This window comes from Bubalus bubalis, chromosome 3 (assembly GCF_019923935.1).
Source record: "Bubalus bubalis isolate 160015118507 breed Murrah chromosome 3, NDDB_SH_1, whole genome shotgun sequence".
Taxonomy (NCBI): Eukaryota; Metazoa; Chordata; class Mammalia; order Artiodactyla; family Bovidae; genus Bubalus; species Bubalus bubalis.
The window spans coordinates 22,401,020-22,414,840 of NC_059159.1; the positions used below are offsets into that span (position 1 = coordinate 22,401,020).

Below are 13,821 nucleotides of genomic sequence, written 5' to 3' on the forward strand. Positions count from 1 at the left end.
GGGAGGGGCAGGGGAGAGGGAGACGGAGAGGCGGCTGTTAGGGGGAGGGGGCGCTGTCCTAAGTCGCCGCCGCCGCTGCAACATCTGAAAGTCCTTTTCTGCCGCAGGAGGAAGCGGCGCAGTTTGGAAGCCACGGCAGGGGCCGAGAGCGCTTCCGAACTGGGGCCCCGGGGGGCAGCGAAGGGTGAGGAAAAACGAAGGCGCTGCTCCTCGGTTCCCCCACCCCCGACCTTGGAGGATTCTCCCCTGGACCCCTGAGATGGCCCGCGGTCCCACACGCTGAGAGCGCGGCGACCTCCTGGCCCCAACTCCCGAGTCCGAGATTCAGTCTCCCTGGCCGGAGAGAGTCCTTTCCACCCCACTCAAGGGCTTCGCGTCTCAGCCGCTGGAGAACTGGTCCGGGGAGGAGGGGAAAAGGGGCCCAGAAGGTTCTGATGGCCCTAAGAAGTTAATGGGCTCTCTCCTCACTTGCCTCTTCCAACCTGCTCCCGCCCCCAGCCTCCTCGGCGGCTCATTGGAGACCCTGTCCCCTCTGATTTACCCAGGATGAAGTCAACAGAACTCCCACCTGGAGAGGGAGGTGCCCAGACGCTTGCTCCTTCCTGGATGTTTGCTTCTACTGCCCCAAATTGGCTGAGGAGATTGCCACTCTCAAAGGCAAAGTATGCATTGCACAACTCCAGGGGGCACCATTTCTCTTGTAGTCATTGTAGACTGGTATAGCTGTTGTGACTGTCTTCCAGCAGATGGCACTCAATGGTTTTGAGAACAGGGGTGCCTTTTCTAATTCACCCAGCAGTGCTATTTGGGCTAGTGTCAGGGTTGGCTGGGCCTCTGTGAGATCCTGTTGGTGCCTGTATGCACCTTGCCTCAATCCTGCAGGGTTAGGAGGGGTTCTAGAGTAGTATTTGGAGCAGGGACTCCTATCCTAGATGGTCTCTCGGGTCCTCCCTCCCCACCCTCCCCCAAAGTTTCTGCTATCCTGGACCTGATTTCAGGGTAAGGGCTCCTGTCCAGGCATAATTGGTGACCCGCTGTGGATTTTTCTGGCTTGGCCTAGAAAGCTGCAGGGTAGCCAAGCTGAAGTGTAGATCAGAGACTCTCTTCCTGCTTCCTCCTCCAGGGCAGAGGTCCTTCAGTTTCACAGGGATTGGGCCATCTTCTACCTTCTGCAAGTGCAGACTGTCCAGGTGAGAGGAGGGAGGCAGAGGGGCTAGCAGCTGACCCCGCGCAGGGACAGAACCAAAAGTTGCAAACTGACGGCACCTACTGGCAAGACTGCAGAAGGACTGGAGAGTCACTGCTGGGGACACAATTTCGGGATGCTCCATGGACATCTCACAGACGACTGGGGTCTCTTCTGCCCCATCTGTCTTGGCCCAAAGAGGGCCAGGCTCCTCCATTCCTGGGGGAAGCCCAGCCTGTCCCCAATTCAGAAAACTTCCCCCAGCTCTCCCAACTCCTTCATCATCATGGGACCCAGTTCTGCCACCAACTCACTGTATGAACTTGGACACCACCCCTTAGAGCTCGAACGTCCCTAACTAGAGTGGAGGTAGGTCATCTCCACCTCGCCTACCTCTTAAAGCTCCTGTGAGAATAAACCGGGACCAGGAAGAATAGTTCTTATTGCAATGCTGGACCTGTCTCCTGGATAGCAAACCTGGGAGGGATAAAGGTGCTGGGACAGAAGGAAGGAGGGCGGAAGAGGCTGAGCTGAAGCCAAGAGAAGTGCCAGGGGATGAAGCATGAGTGCAGGTGAGTGTCGGAAATCTGGACAGTTTTCCAGGTGAGACATGTCCACACCTCTACCCCAGCAGCTCCCCCCACCCCGAGTCCATCCTCAGCCTTACCCCCATCGCTATCTGGGATAATTCCTAGGAGGCAGGAAAACAGATATGAGAGCTCTTCCAAGCACCTCTCCATCATACATGCAACCCACCTTTACTGAACACCTACTGTGTGCAGGCTTTGTGCTAATACAGGGTATCCAGACATGGCTGAGACCACTGTCCACCCTCAGGGAGCTCACTGCCTAGTGAGGGGAGACAGACATATGAATAAAATAAGGGCAAGTGCCCTGGGAGTGTCTGTATGGGGCATGGTGGGGACCCAGATGCACTAATGGTCAGTTCTACATCCAGGGCAAGGAAAGACTTCATGGAGGAAGTGACCCTTGAACTAACGGTCTTCCATCCATGCTAGAGGGATAAACACAGGTATTAGCATCAGGGGGACTTTCCAGGTGGCGCTAGTGGTAAAGAATCCACCTACCAATGCAGGAGACACAGATTTGATCCCTGGGTTGGTAAGAGCCCCTGGAGGGAAAATGGCAACCTACGCCATTATTCTTGCCTGGAAAAATCCCATGGACAAAGGAGCCTGGTGGGCTACAGCCCTCGGGGTCTCAGAGTCAGACACAACTGAGCACACACACATTAGCATCAGGCTGACCTGGATTCTATCCTGGTTTTGTCACCAGTAACTGAAACAAGATACTCTCTGCGTTTCACAGTTTCACAGAAAGAAGGGTAGGGAGGGAAGAGATTGAAAAGTGGCCCAGCACACATATGCTCCTAACCTCCCCTGCTAGAAACTAACTTCTCCACCTGGCTGGACATGCCCTGGTGGCAGGAACTGGTTCTCCTCCCCCAGATTAGAAGTTCCCAGAGGACTGGCTTGGGTGTCCCCTTCCCCTCTAGCCTGCTGGTATCCAGGAGAGGCTGTATGTAAAAGGCATAGGATTTGGAGTTACCAGACCTGGGTTTGAGTTGCAGCACAGCCAACAAAGAGCTTTGTTATACTTGAAACTAACATAATATTGTAAATTAACTATACTTCAGTTTTTACAAAAAGAGTTTTGTGACCTTGGACATACACTTAATGTCTTGAAGGGTTATTTTCATCCTCTGTTTAAAAAAAAAAAGGAGAGAGAGATAATAGTTGGGCATCCCCACGGTATTGTTGTTGTTGTTTAATCACTAAGTCATGTCTGACTCTGCGATCCCATGGACTGTAGCCTGCCAGGCTCCTCTGTCCATGGGATTTCTCAGGCAAAAAGCTGGAACGGGTTACCATTTCCTTCTCTAGGAAATCTTACTGACCCAGGGATGGAAACTGCATCTCCTGCATGGGCAGAAGGATTCTTTACCGCTGAGCCACCCTAAAGCAAGGTTGCAAGAAAAAGTGAGATCATGGACAAGAAAGGGCTTTGAGGAATGAAAAGCAGATGCTGTGTGTGGGTTTCCTCCACCTCACTGCTGCCTCTGAGGACTGGAAGCCCCCCAGAGACAGAAACCCAGTTCTCCTTCCCTGCAGTCTTTCCCAGCCCAGAGCTCTACCAGAAAAAAGAAAACTCCTCTTCCCCTCAGCATCCCTGTCCGTCCCTCACCTCCTGGGAGCTGGGGGGTGGGGGCCAGGAAGAGACTCCTAGTGGACAGGTGGAAAGCCTCACTCTCTTCAGCCTCTTCCATCCCATCCCTTCACCAGCTTGTTGCTTAGAAAGAATCTCACTGTGTAGCTCATTGGTCTAGGGGTGTGATTCTCACTTAGGGTACAAGAGGTCCCGGGGTCAAATCCAGGATGAGCCCCTGCTTCTTGGGCTTCCCTGGTGGCTCAAATGGTAAAGAATCTGCCTGTAATACGGGAGACCCAAGTTCTATCCCTGGGTCAGGAAGATCCCCTGGAGAAGGGAATAGCAACCCACTCCAGTATTCTTGCCTGAAGAATTCCACGGACGGAGGAGCCTGGTGGGCTACAGTCTATGGGGTCAAAAAGAGTTGGATGTGGCTGAGCAACTAACACTTTCACAACTCCCTTGTTAGCTTAGTTTCAAATTTCTATTGTACGGCTCCAGCTAGGCTTCTTAGAGAATCAGTAAGAAAGAGAGCTCTGTTCCCAGGGGAAAGAAACAGTCCTGCCCTCAGGGAACACCCACTCTGCTGGCTTGCCCTTGGGAGCAGCTCATAGGAATAGGGTAGAATATACATCCATATATATATATATATAGGCACACATACATACATACATACACATCCTATATATAGGATGGAATATACATAAAAATGAAAATGAAAGTTAACATTTAATGAGCATAGACCATATGCTGGACATGTTCTAAGTGCTTTACTATGTCCCTTTCATGACAACCTCATGAAGTAGTCCCTATCATGATTCCTTTTTAAAATGGGGAAAGTGAAGTACAGAGAGGCATATGACTTACTCAAGGTCACACAGCAAGTAAGTGGAAGTTCAGAGTCGTGAACCCAAGCAGTCTGGCTCCAGAGTCTGTATGATTAATCCCTATGTTTTACAGCCTTCCAAAACAGCTGTCAGAAGCATTCTAAGCAAATTCCAAGGGCAAAAGGCTATGGTACAGAGTGCAAGCTAGGTGCACGGGATCAGAGCAGAGTTGGCATTGCCATGGGAAGGAGACTGACCCATAACTCTGGCTTCCTAGCCCCTCCCTGGCTGCCCCAGACTGTCCACTGTGCACACACCGAATAGGGAGCTCAGTCTCCCTCCATATCGGCTGATGTCTGGGTCCCAGATACGACATCCTCTGTGGTCACCCCAGGTGTGGGCTGAGCAATGGCACCCGAGTGCAGCTGCCTCCGTGACCAGGGCCCCACACTTGGACAGACCAGATCAGGAGAGCGAGGATCTCCAAAAAGACATGACAGTGAAGAGGGAGGTCTAGTCCAGAGGACAGAGCCTGGGTTCTTCCCACAGGACGTGCGGCTCCAGAAGTGAACACCCAGGCAGGGAGCGGGAGGGAAAGGAGAACCCATGTGGCCCTGGGCTGCCCAGGATCTGGTTTCATGTCTCCAGTTCATCCAGCTCTACCACCTGCCAGCTCTGTGGCACTTCCCCTTCCTCAGCTTCAGCTTTACCATCTGTAAAATAGGGGAGGGGAACTCATGGAATTGTGAAGCCCCTTCCAAACTGGAGTCATCTAGGAATCCAGAACCTCTGGAGTGCTTTTATGTGGTCCTAGGCTCAAAGCTGGCATGGCTTCCAACCCTCCAAACAGAGTGCACACTGTTTCCAGGCCAACTGGCACTAGCAGAGTCTCTTTCTCGTGGCTCAAGAAGCCTGCCCAGCAGAGGAGCCAAGTGAGTGATGTTGGGCTTTAAGAGAGCGCGGTCACCACCCTGAAAGGTGAGGAGGCTCACCCAAGGGCACACAGCTAGGAAGTAATCCAGCCAAGACTTAAGCCAGATATCATGACTGCTTGCTGCAGACTTACCCCCCTGCGCCATGTTGCTTCTGCTGCCAGAGCATCTCTGGTAAGCCATGGGCTCAGGACTCAAGGGAGGCAGAGATGGGGGGAGCAAAAGCAGGTGCTACCCAGGAGAATCTAGCAGAGGACACTTGCAGAAGTAGAGACACAGAAGAGACTCTGGGCAGAGAGAGACAGCTGCTAGGTGGGGAAATCATTTCTCCCTGCCTGTCCTGACACCTACGAAGTCAAAGAGCAAGGTGTCTGCTTGCCAGGTGCCTTTTGTCCTGATGGCTTAGAAGCCCAGAATTGGAGCAGACCCCAAGTCCTTCCCCCACACTCCCTGGAAGACCTCCAAGCCCTGCCTCCTACCCCCCTGGCCTCAGAGAACAGAGTGCTACCTACCCCTTAGAAAATCCCAAAGAGATATAACAAAGCACCACAGAACCCAGAGAGATGACCCCAAAAGGGCTCTGGGATTAGAGACTTCAGACAGGGGTCCTCAGATTCAGTAAAATCCTGGAGAGAGGGTTCCAGAGAGATTCCCCAGCACGCCCATTCCTGCCAGCACCGAGAATTCACAAATACCCCAATCGTGCCTTCTGCTGAGTCCCATACCTCTCGTCTGGCCCCATCACCCCATGCCCTGAGCCAGGATCTGTGGTCCCTCACATCAGGCTTGATGTGTCACTCTTTCGCTCCTCCCCACCCCTGCCCTCTTCATCTCAGCCTTCCTCTTCTCCCCACCCAGTAGAGCATCCTGGCCCGAGGAGTTTCCCAAGCTGACATCCCAACACCACTGGGGAACAGTAGGGAAGACCCCCCCAGGGAAAATGAGTGGATTGCAAGAGAGTAAAGGGAGTAACTATGGCCTCCATTTCTTCATCTGCAAAATAGGGATGATAACAACACCAGCCTCATAGGATTGTTATGAAAAGCTGTGCAGAGTGTTGCTTCTGATTATACCTCATTTAATAAATACGTGTGGAAAACATAATGGGATACTACACATCCACCAGATTTGCTAACAATTTTAAATGCAATACCTGAATGTGGAGTAAGGGGACTCTTAAACCAAGTTGGCAAGAAAACAAATTTGTACAACCATATGGAAGCAGCCAACAGTCCCACCCCAAGAATATACCCAATAGAAATGTCTGGGGACTTCCAATATGGTACAATAGATAAGAATCTACCTGCCAATGCAGGAGACATGGGTTCGATCCCTGGTCCAGAGAGATCCCACATGCTGTGCAGCAACTAAGCCCAGACATTGCAACCACTAAGCCTGTGCTCCAGAGCCTGGGAATCACAACTGCTGAGCCTGCACGCTGCCACCACTGAAGCCCATGTGCCTAGAGCCCATGCCCCGCAACGAGAGAAGGCACCACACTGGGAAGCCCACACATGGCAATTAGGGAACAGACCCCACTCGCTGCAACTAGAGAAAACCCGTGCACATCAGGGAAGATCCAGCACAGCCAAAAGTAAATAAATAATTAATTAAATTTTTAAAAGAAATGGCTGTGTGTGTGTGTGTGTGTGTGTTCCAAAACACATGTGTAAGAGTATTCACAGTGGAATTATTCAGCCAAACATTGGAATCAATAGTAAAATAGGTAAGCCTACAGTTGAATAAACTATCACTACTCCCAACAACATAGATGAATCGCATATTGAACAGATTACTACAGTATGATTCTATTATTCAAAAGCAGGCAAAACGAATTTATGGTTTTAGAAATCAGGATAGAGGTTACTTTTGGGGAGAAGGGTGGGAATAATCACTGGAAGGGGTCTTACGTGGTACAGGTAATGTTTACTATTTAGCCACATAGTGTATTAACTAGGTGAATTCATTAAACTAAACATTTCTTATTTCTGCACTTTTCTGTATATATGTTACGCTTTCATTTTAAGAAAAAACACTTTTATTTTTTTAAAGAGCAACAGGCTTTCAAGTCGGCCTGCCTGAACTCAATTCCTGGCAGTAGATTTAGGATAAGTTAGCTCACCTCTGTGCCTAAGTGTCCTCGTCTTTCATCGAGAGTGACTATTAGAGAGGGTGGTTATAGTGATTAAACGAATAAATCTGTGTAATATGCTCACAGTGATGTCTGCTCCTTGTTACGCACCCCTTGAGTATTAGTTATTAGCCATAATCAGCCCAGTGCGTGAGATGAAGAGCCTGAAGCCAAAAATGCCTACACTGAATTCTGGATTTGCCATTTACTAGCCCTGTGACTTTAGCCAAATGACATCCTCCGTCTTATCCTTAAATGCCCTCTGTTGTAAAAGAGGAATAGTGCCAGCCCAGCTTGACAGAGCTGTGCGAGAACCTACAGAAACTATCCATGTAAAGAACTCAGCACAGTGCCCCGCAGATTAACATTAGCCATGATGATTATTGAGCACCATGGTAATCCTATAAACCCATTTTATAGATGGGGGCCCAGGTAGTCAAAAGGTTGGCTTAAGGTCACATGCAATTAAATGTGATTTAAACCCATTTGGGGGATGACAGAGTTCCAACTGGCACCCCCACCACATTTCCCATCCACATAACCACCATCCTCTTCTCTCCTGAGCCTGTATTCCTCCCACTCTCGGCCCTCCCCATTCCCAGAGGCTCGATATTTGGAGCCAGGAATCCTCAAGATCTGTGCAGTTTGTTCCTCACCCCCACCCAGTCATGATGATCTAAAGCACAGCACAAGCTGGGCCCGAAACCAGGGGAAAACCAGGCAGCCCGTAATGGAGAAGAGCTTTGCCCTCAGGTTGGGGTGCACAGGCTGTAAAGCAGAGAGCTCCTATTGTCGAAACCAAGGATTCAAATCCCAGCTGTGCCCTGATTAACCGTGCATTGTGGGTTTGTCTCTTCACCATGGCCGTCCTCAGTTTCCGCATCTGTAAATTGGGTACACCAGTCCCTACTTCACTCTGTAGGACTAACCAGAAGCTCAAACAAGGCTATCTGTGTAAGTGAAAGGACATATTTCCCAGAGAACAGGCTACAACTAGTGACTTCGTGCTCTGTCAAATCACATCAACACTCCTCCTCTACTCAGGCTCCCCTCAGCACCAACCAGGAGAACATGAATGGATGGGGGAGGGAGGGAAGAGCCCAAAGAGATGAGATGACCAGGGAAACAGATGGATGGGGTAGAAGTGCACAGGCCCGCACCCCAGCCTGCTCCTTCTTTTCATGCTCCCACCTCGATGCCTCTTGCAATTCTGACACCTATTCCGATGTGTGGGTTTTCCAACACCATCAAGCAATTCTCCAACACTAGCTGGATGCCCTACAATTTAACCCAATTCTGACTGTCTACCTGGAGACATATCAGAGCCCCAGGTTAAAGACTCAGTCCTACAAGACTGCCACCCCTCACCTTCAGATACCAATTGCAAGTTCAGGTTGTCGCCTGGACTTCTGACTGATCAGCTCCAGCTATATATAAGAGATTCCAATGACCCCTTCCTTGGGTTTAATTGGTTTGCTAGGACAGCTCACAGAACTCAAACATTTTCCGTATTAGAAAAAAAGAAAGTGAAAGTATCAGTCGTTCAGTTATGTCTGACTCTGCCACCCCATGCAATGTAGCCCGCCAGGTTCCTCTGTCCATGGGATTCTCCAGGCAAGAATACTGGAGTGGCTTGCCATTCCTTTCTCCAGGGGATCTTCCCAACCCAAGGATCCAACCCAGGTCTCTGCATTGCAGGCAGATTCTTTACCACCTGAGCCACCAGGGAAGTTCCTTACCTACTAGATTACCCATTTATTATAAAAGGATATAACTCAAGAACAGTCAGATGGAAGAGAGACATAGGGCAAGATTTGGGGAAAGGTAATGGAGCTTCCACTACCTCTCCCAGCAGCTCCACGTGTCCACTGATACACGAGCTCACCAAACCCCATCTCTTTGGGTTTTTATGAAGGCTTCATTACATGGACATGGTTGATTAAATCATTGGCCATTGGTGATTGAACTCAATCTCTGGCCATTCTCTCCTCCCTGGAAGTCAGCCAGAGGTTCTAACCCTCTCGTAACTTTCTACTCCCATCAGGGCTCCTGACTACGCCCTGCTGCTGTTCCCTACAAAAGTCCCTTACTCCAAATACACACACTTCCCTTCAGGGGTTCGCCTTTGCCCTTCCTGCCTCTCCATCCATATATAGGATGAATTAGACCTCCTGATCCCCTGGCTGCCAATGGTTTCCAGAACCTCAGGGATACCTTGGCTATGAAGGCTCCCAAGACCACCTGGATATCTAGGAACTGGGACTGCTGGGTTTCCAGGAACCCTGGGGACACTGGGCCTTCATGGCTGTCCAAGTTTGCCGGGCCCACATGGGCTTGTGTGGAGTTCAGGAACCAGTAAGGGCCCTCTGGGGAAGAGTTCCGTCCAGGCCAGACAAGCCAGCCAAGTCCTCAATCTCCTCTATCCCATGCCCTCCTGAAACCTCCCTCAGCACCCTTTTAAACTTCCTCTGGGGCCTGCTCACTTATCGCTGAGCTTTTTAGCCATCCTTTTTCTAGTTGTCCTATTGCCACAACTAGAATGTGAGTTACTGGACATCAACAACTAGGCCTTTCTCCCCTCCTCTTCCCTCTGTTTTTTCCTCTCTATTCCACCCTCCTCTTTAGCAACCCATATCCATCCTTTCCTTACACTCTTTCCCACAACAAATGCTATTCACGTGTAAGACACTGTGTCCCACGCACCCCCTCCGTGGTCTTAGACCAGCACATAATAGATGCTCAGGAATATCTACTGTTGGTTCACTGATCCTTTGTCCCACCTCTGCTGATGTCGCTCTCCCCTTGGGGGACTTCCCCAGGACTGGGGAGCTCATCACATCCAGTGTCATACCCTACTTCCCAGTTGTTGTCGTTCTTCAGTCGCTAAATTGTATCTAGCTCTTTGCGACCCCACGGGCTGCAGCACGCCAGACTCCCCTGTCCTTCACTATCTCCCAGAGTTTGCTCAAAGTCATGCCCACTGAGTCACTGATGCTATCTAACCATCTCATCCTCTGCCGCCCTCTTCTCCTTTTGCCTTCAATCTTTCTTAGCATCAGGGGCTTTTCCAGTGAGTTGGCTTTTCACATCAGATGGCCAAAAGATTGGAGCTTCAGCATCGGTCTTTCCAATGAATATTCAGGATTGATTTCCTTTAGAATTGACTGGTTTGATATCCTTGCCATCCAAGGGACTCTCAAGAGTCTTCTCCAGCACCACCATTTGAAGGCATCAGTTCTTCAGTGCTCAACCTTCTTTACAGCCCAACTGTCACATCCACACATGACTACTGGAAAAACCATAGGTTTGACTATACAAACTTTGTTCTCAAGGCAAGAATGGTGGTTTAGTCGCTAAGTTGGTCCAACTCTTGCAACCCCATGGACTGTAGCCCATCAAGCTCTGTCCACAGGATTTTCCAGGCAAGAATATTGGAGTGGGTTGCCATTTCCTTCTCCAGGAGATCTTCCTGACCCAGTGATTGAACCCGGGTCTTCTGCACTGCAGGCAGTTTATCAACTGAGCTACCAGGGAAGCCCGAGGCAAGAAGACTGGAGTGGTTTGCCATTCCCTCCTCCAGTGGAGCACATTTTATCAGGACTTTCCACTATGGGTGGCCCTGCACAGCACGGCTCATAGTTTCATTAAGTTACTCAAGCCCCTTTGCCATGACAAGACTGTGATCCATGAAGTGGCCCCTTTTAAATACAGGGCCAGAAAGGAGAGGGAAGTTCCATGGATGTCCTTGGTTTGTTCCATAGGCTTGGAGGGGCCTCCTGGAGTCCCAGGCCCATCTGGAAATGTCATCTATGGATCTTCCTGAGAGGACAGGACAGAGAACCCCTCCTTCATAGCTACTGTCTCCTCTTTCTCTTCTTCCTCCTTTTCCTCCCTGAAGCAACGTTCTCAGTTCGGCCTCTCAGATCTCACTACCCACTGTTAAAGACTAATGGGTTTTGAGGAGGCAGTGTGTAGCAGAACATCAATAGTTTGGGAATGGTGTGACCTTGGACATGTCACTTTGTATTTAGAAGTCTGTGCGAGTATCTTTCTTTTCTCTAAATAAACGATTCCAGATGCTTCCTTCCGTCTTCTTGCATTTGTTTGCCCAAAATTTAAGTTATTTGCAGTGCCCTGCCATCCCCCTCATTCTTTCATCAGTTCCACCTCTGTGTGCTCTGGCATCAGTGGCTGAACTTGCCACCTCTCCTCCCCACTGCCTCCAGTACCCCCATCACCATCCCCCAGCACACACCTTTCTGCATCCAGGTAGCCCTGGAAAAGAAGTGGCAGGGTGTCCACAGAGACACCCTGGGACTGCCCTATCTCTGCTTCCAGAGGATAGACTGAACCTGATTCCCACTTCTCTGCTGAGCACATGAGAGGCACCACACTTATCTGCACCCCCACCTCACCCCATCCCTAGAAATGGTCTGGAAGGAACAGAATATCTGAGAGCAGGAGAGGCGGAGGACGGGAGTTTGTGCATGTGGTTGCTAGGGCTGCCGACTCTATCCACTTTCCAGTTAGCAGGATTCATCTGCCTTGGTGGAGAATTCCTTCTCCTCCCCCCTTTTACCTCATAACGGTGCAGCCTTACTCAGGAAATTCTCTCCTGAGGCTCTTGCAGCTGATCCCTTCTGTCCCTCTGGGTTTTCTTTCCTGCAGCTCCCTCACTGGATCCTTGAGTCCAAAGCACAGATGCTCCAGGACAGCCCCAGTGCCCTCGAGGCCTCCTCAGCTAGTATCAGCAATGAGTGCTGAGCTTTCCACTAAATTCCCAGAGGATGGGGCCAACTGTTGAAACAGTGGGCCCTAGCTTCCAGTGCTGGGAAAGACTGAAGGCAGGAGGAGAAGGGGCGACAGAGGATGAGATGGTTGGATGGCATCACCAACTCAATGGACATGAGTCTGAGCAAACTCCGGGAGTTGGTGATGGACAGGGAGGCCTGCCGTGGGGTCGCAGAGTCAGACACGACTGAGCGACTGAACTGAGCTTCCAGTGGCGGGTGCAAGCAGAGGCATTTCCCTGCACGTTAGTGTTTGATTTTGCCCAGCCATCCTTCCTGCAGAGTCCTGCCCTCCTGCACCAGGGGTTTTGCCGCTGAGTATGTTGCCCCCAAGTGGACAATGATAGTACTGTCAGTACCGTTCACGGAGAGCCTCCTTGGGAATCATGGGCCCAGACAAGGTTCTGAAGGTTCCAAGGCATAGGCAACCTCTGACTCCAGAAGGGCTTGTGGTGGAGGATCTTCCCGACCCAGGGATTGAACCCAAGTCTCCTGCATTGGCAGGTTCTTTACCACTAGCGCCACCTGGGAAACCCCTGAAGAGGGAGACCTGCAGGCAAACACCCCACAGTCAGTGCTGTGTAAGAGAGAGAAATGCAGTCAGATGCCAAGAAAACAGAGAGGACCCAGAGTGGTTAGGAAGAACTTCAAGGGAGGAGACGCTGGATCTGAGTCTTGAAAGATAAGTAGAAATTCAGTCTTGAGAAAATCACCTAACCCCTCCAAGCCTCAGTTTTCTCAGTTTAAAGGGTTGTTGTAAAGATCAGGGGGAAAATTATGTAAAGTGCTTATTATGGTGTCTGGTACATAACTGGCACTCAGAAATTTACATATATGTATGATTTATTTTGAGGAACAGGCTCCGATTATGGGGGCTGACTAGTCTGCAATCTGCAGCAGGCTGGAGACTATGGCAGGATTTCTATGTCACAGACCTGAGACAGAATTCTTTCTGGGAAATCTCAGTTTTCTGCTTTTCAGGCCTTCAACCAATCAGATGAGGCCCACTGACATTAGAGAGGGTAATCTTTTTACTTAAAATAGACTGATTGTAAATGATGCTAATTACATATACAGGAAGGAGATCAAACCAGTCAATCCTACAGGAAATCAACCCTGAATATTCATTGGAAGGGCTGACGCTGAAGCTGAAACTCCAATAATTGGCCACCTGATGCGAAGAGCCAACTCACTAGAAGAGACCCTGATTCTGGGAAAGATTGAGGGCAGGAGGAGAAGAGGATGACAGAGGATGAGTTGGTTGGATGGCATCACCGACTCAATGAACATGAGTTTGGCCAAGCTCAGGGAGATAGTAAAGAACAGAGAAGCCTGGCATGCTGCAATCCCTAGGGTCGCAAACAGTCAGACACAACTTAGCTACTGAACAACATCTACAAAATACCTTCACAGCAATATCTAGACTAGAGTTCAACCAAACAACCAGACACCAGAGCCTCACCAAGCTGACACAGAAAATTAACTGCTACAGACATTCCAAGCAGAAGCTACTCCAGACAGGAGCTATATTACCTTTCTCCATTTGATTAGGCTTTTTGAAAAATCACTGTTAAACTAGTAAAATGCCAGTGTTACATGGGACTAGGTTTAGACCTGATAAATAAATTATAGCAGGATTTATAGAAATGTAAACTTCTAGGTAAAATCATCATAATACCTTAAAGTTAGAAGTGATCTCGTAGCCCTTTGAGTCTAACTCACCCTGGAGAGATCCTTCCTGCAATAATACCTGGAAATGGTCATCTAAACTCTTCTTAAACATTCC

The 13,821-nt window shown here is 49.8% G+C and overlaps 1 long non-coding RNA gene across 1 annotated transcript; it reads left to right on the forward strand.

Annotated features, from left to right (window-relative positions):
- The first annotated feature begins 48 nt into the window (after positions 1-48).
- Positions 49-1,625, forward strand: LOC102416053. The gene is made up of 3 exons (XR_003107789.3): positions 49-184; positions 546-662; positions 1,124-1,625. It is a non-coding gene; the product is annotated as an uncharacterized LOC102416053 (long non-coding RNA).
- Positions 1,626-13,821: the final 12,196 nt, after the last annotated feature.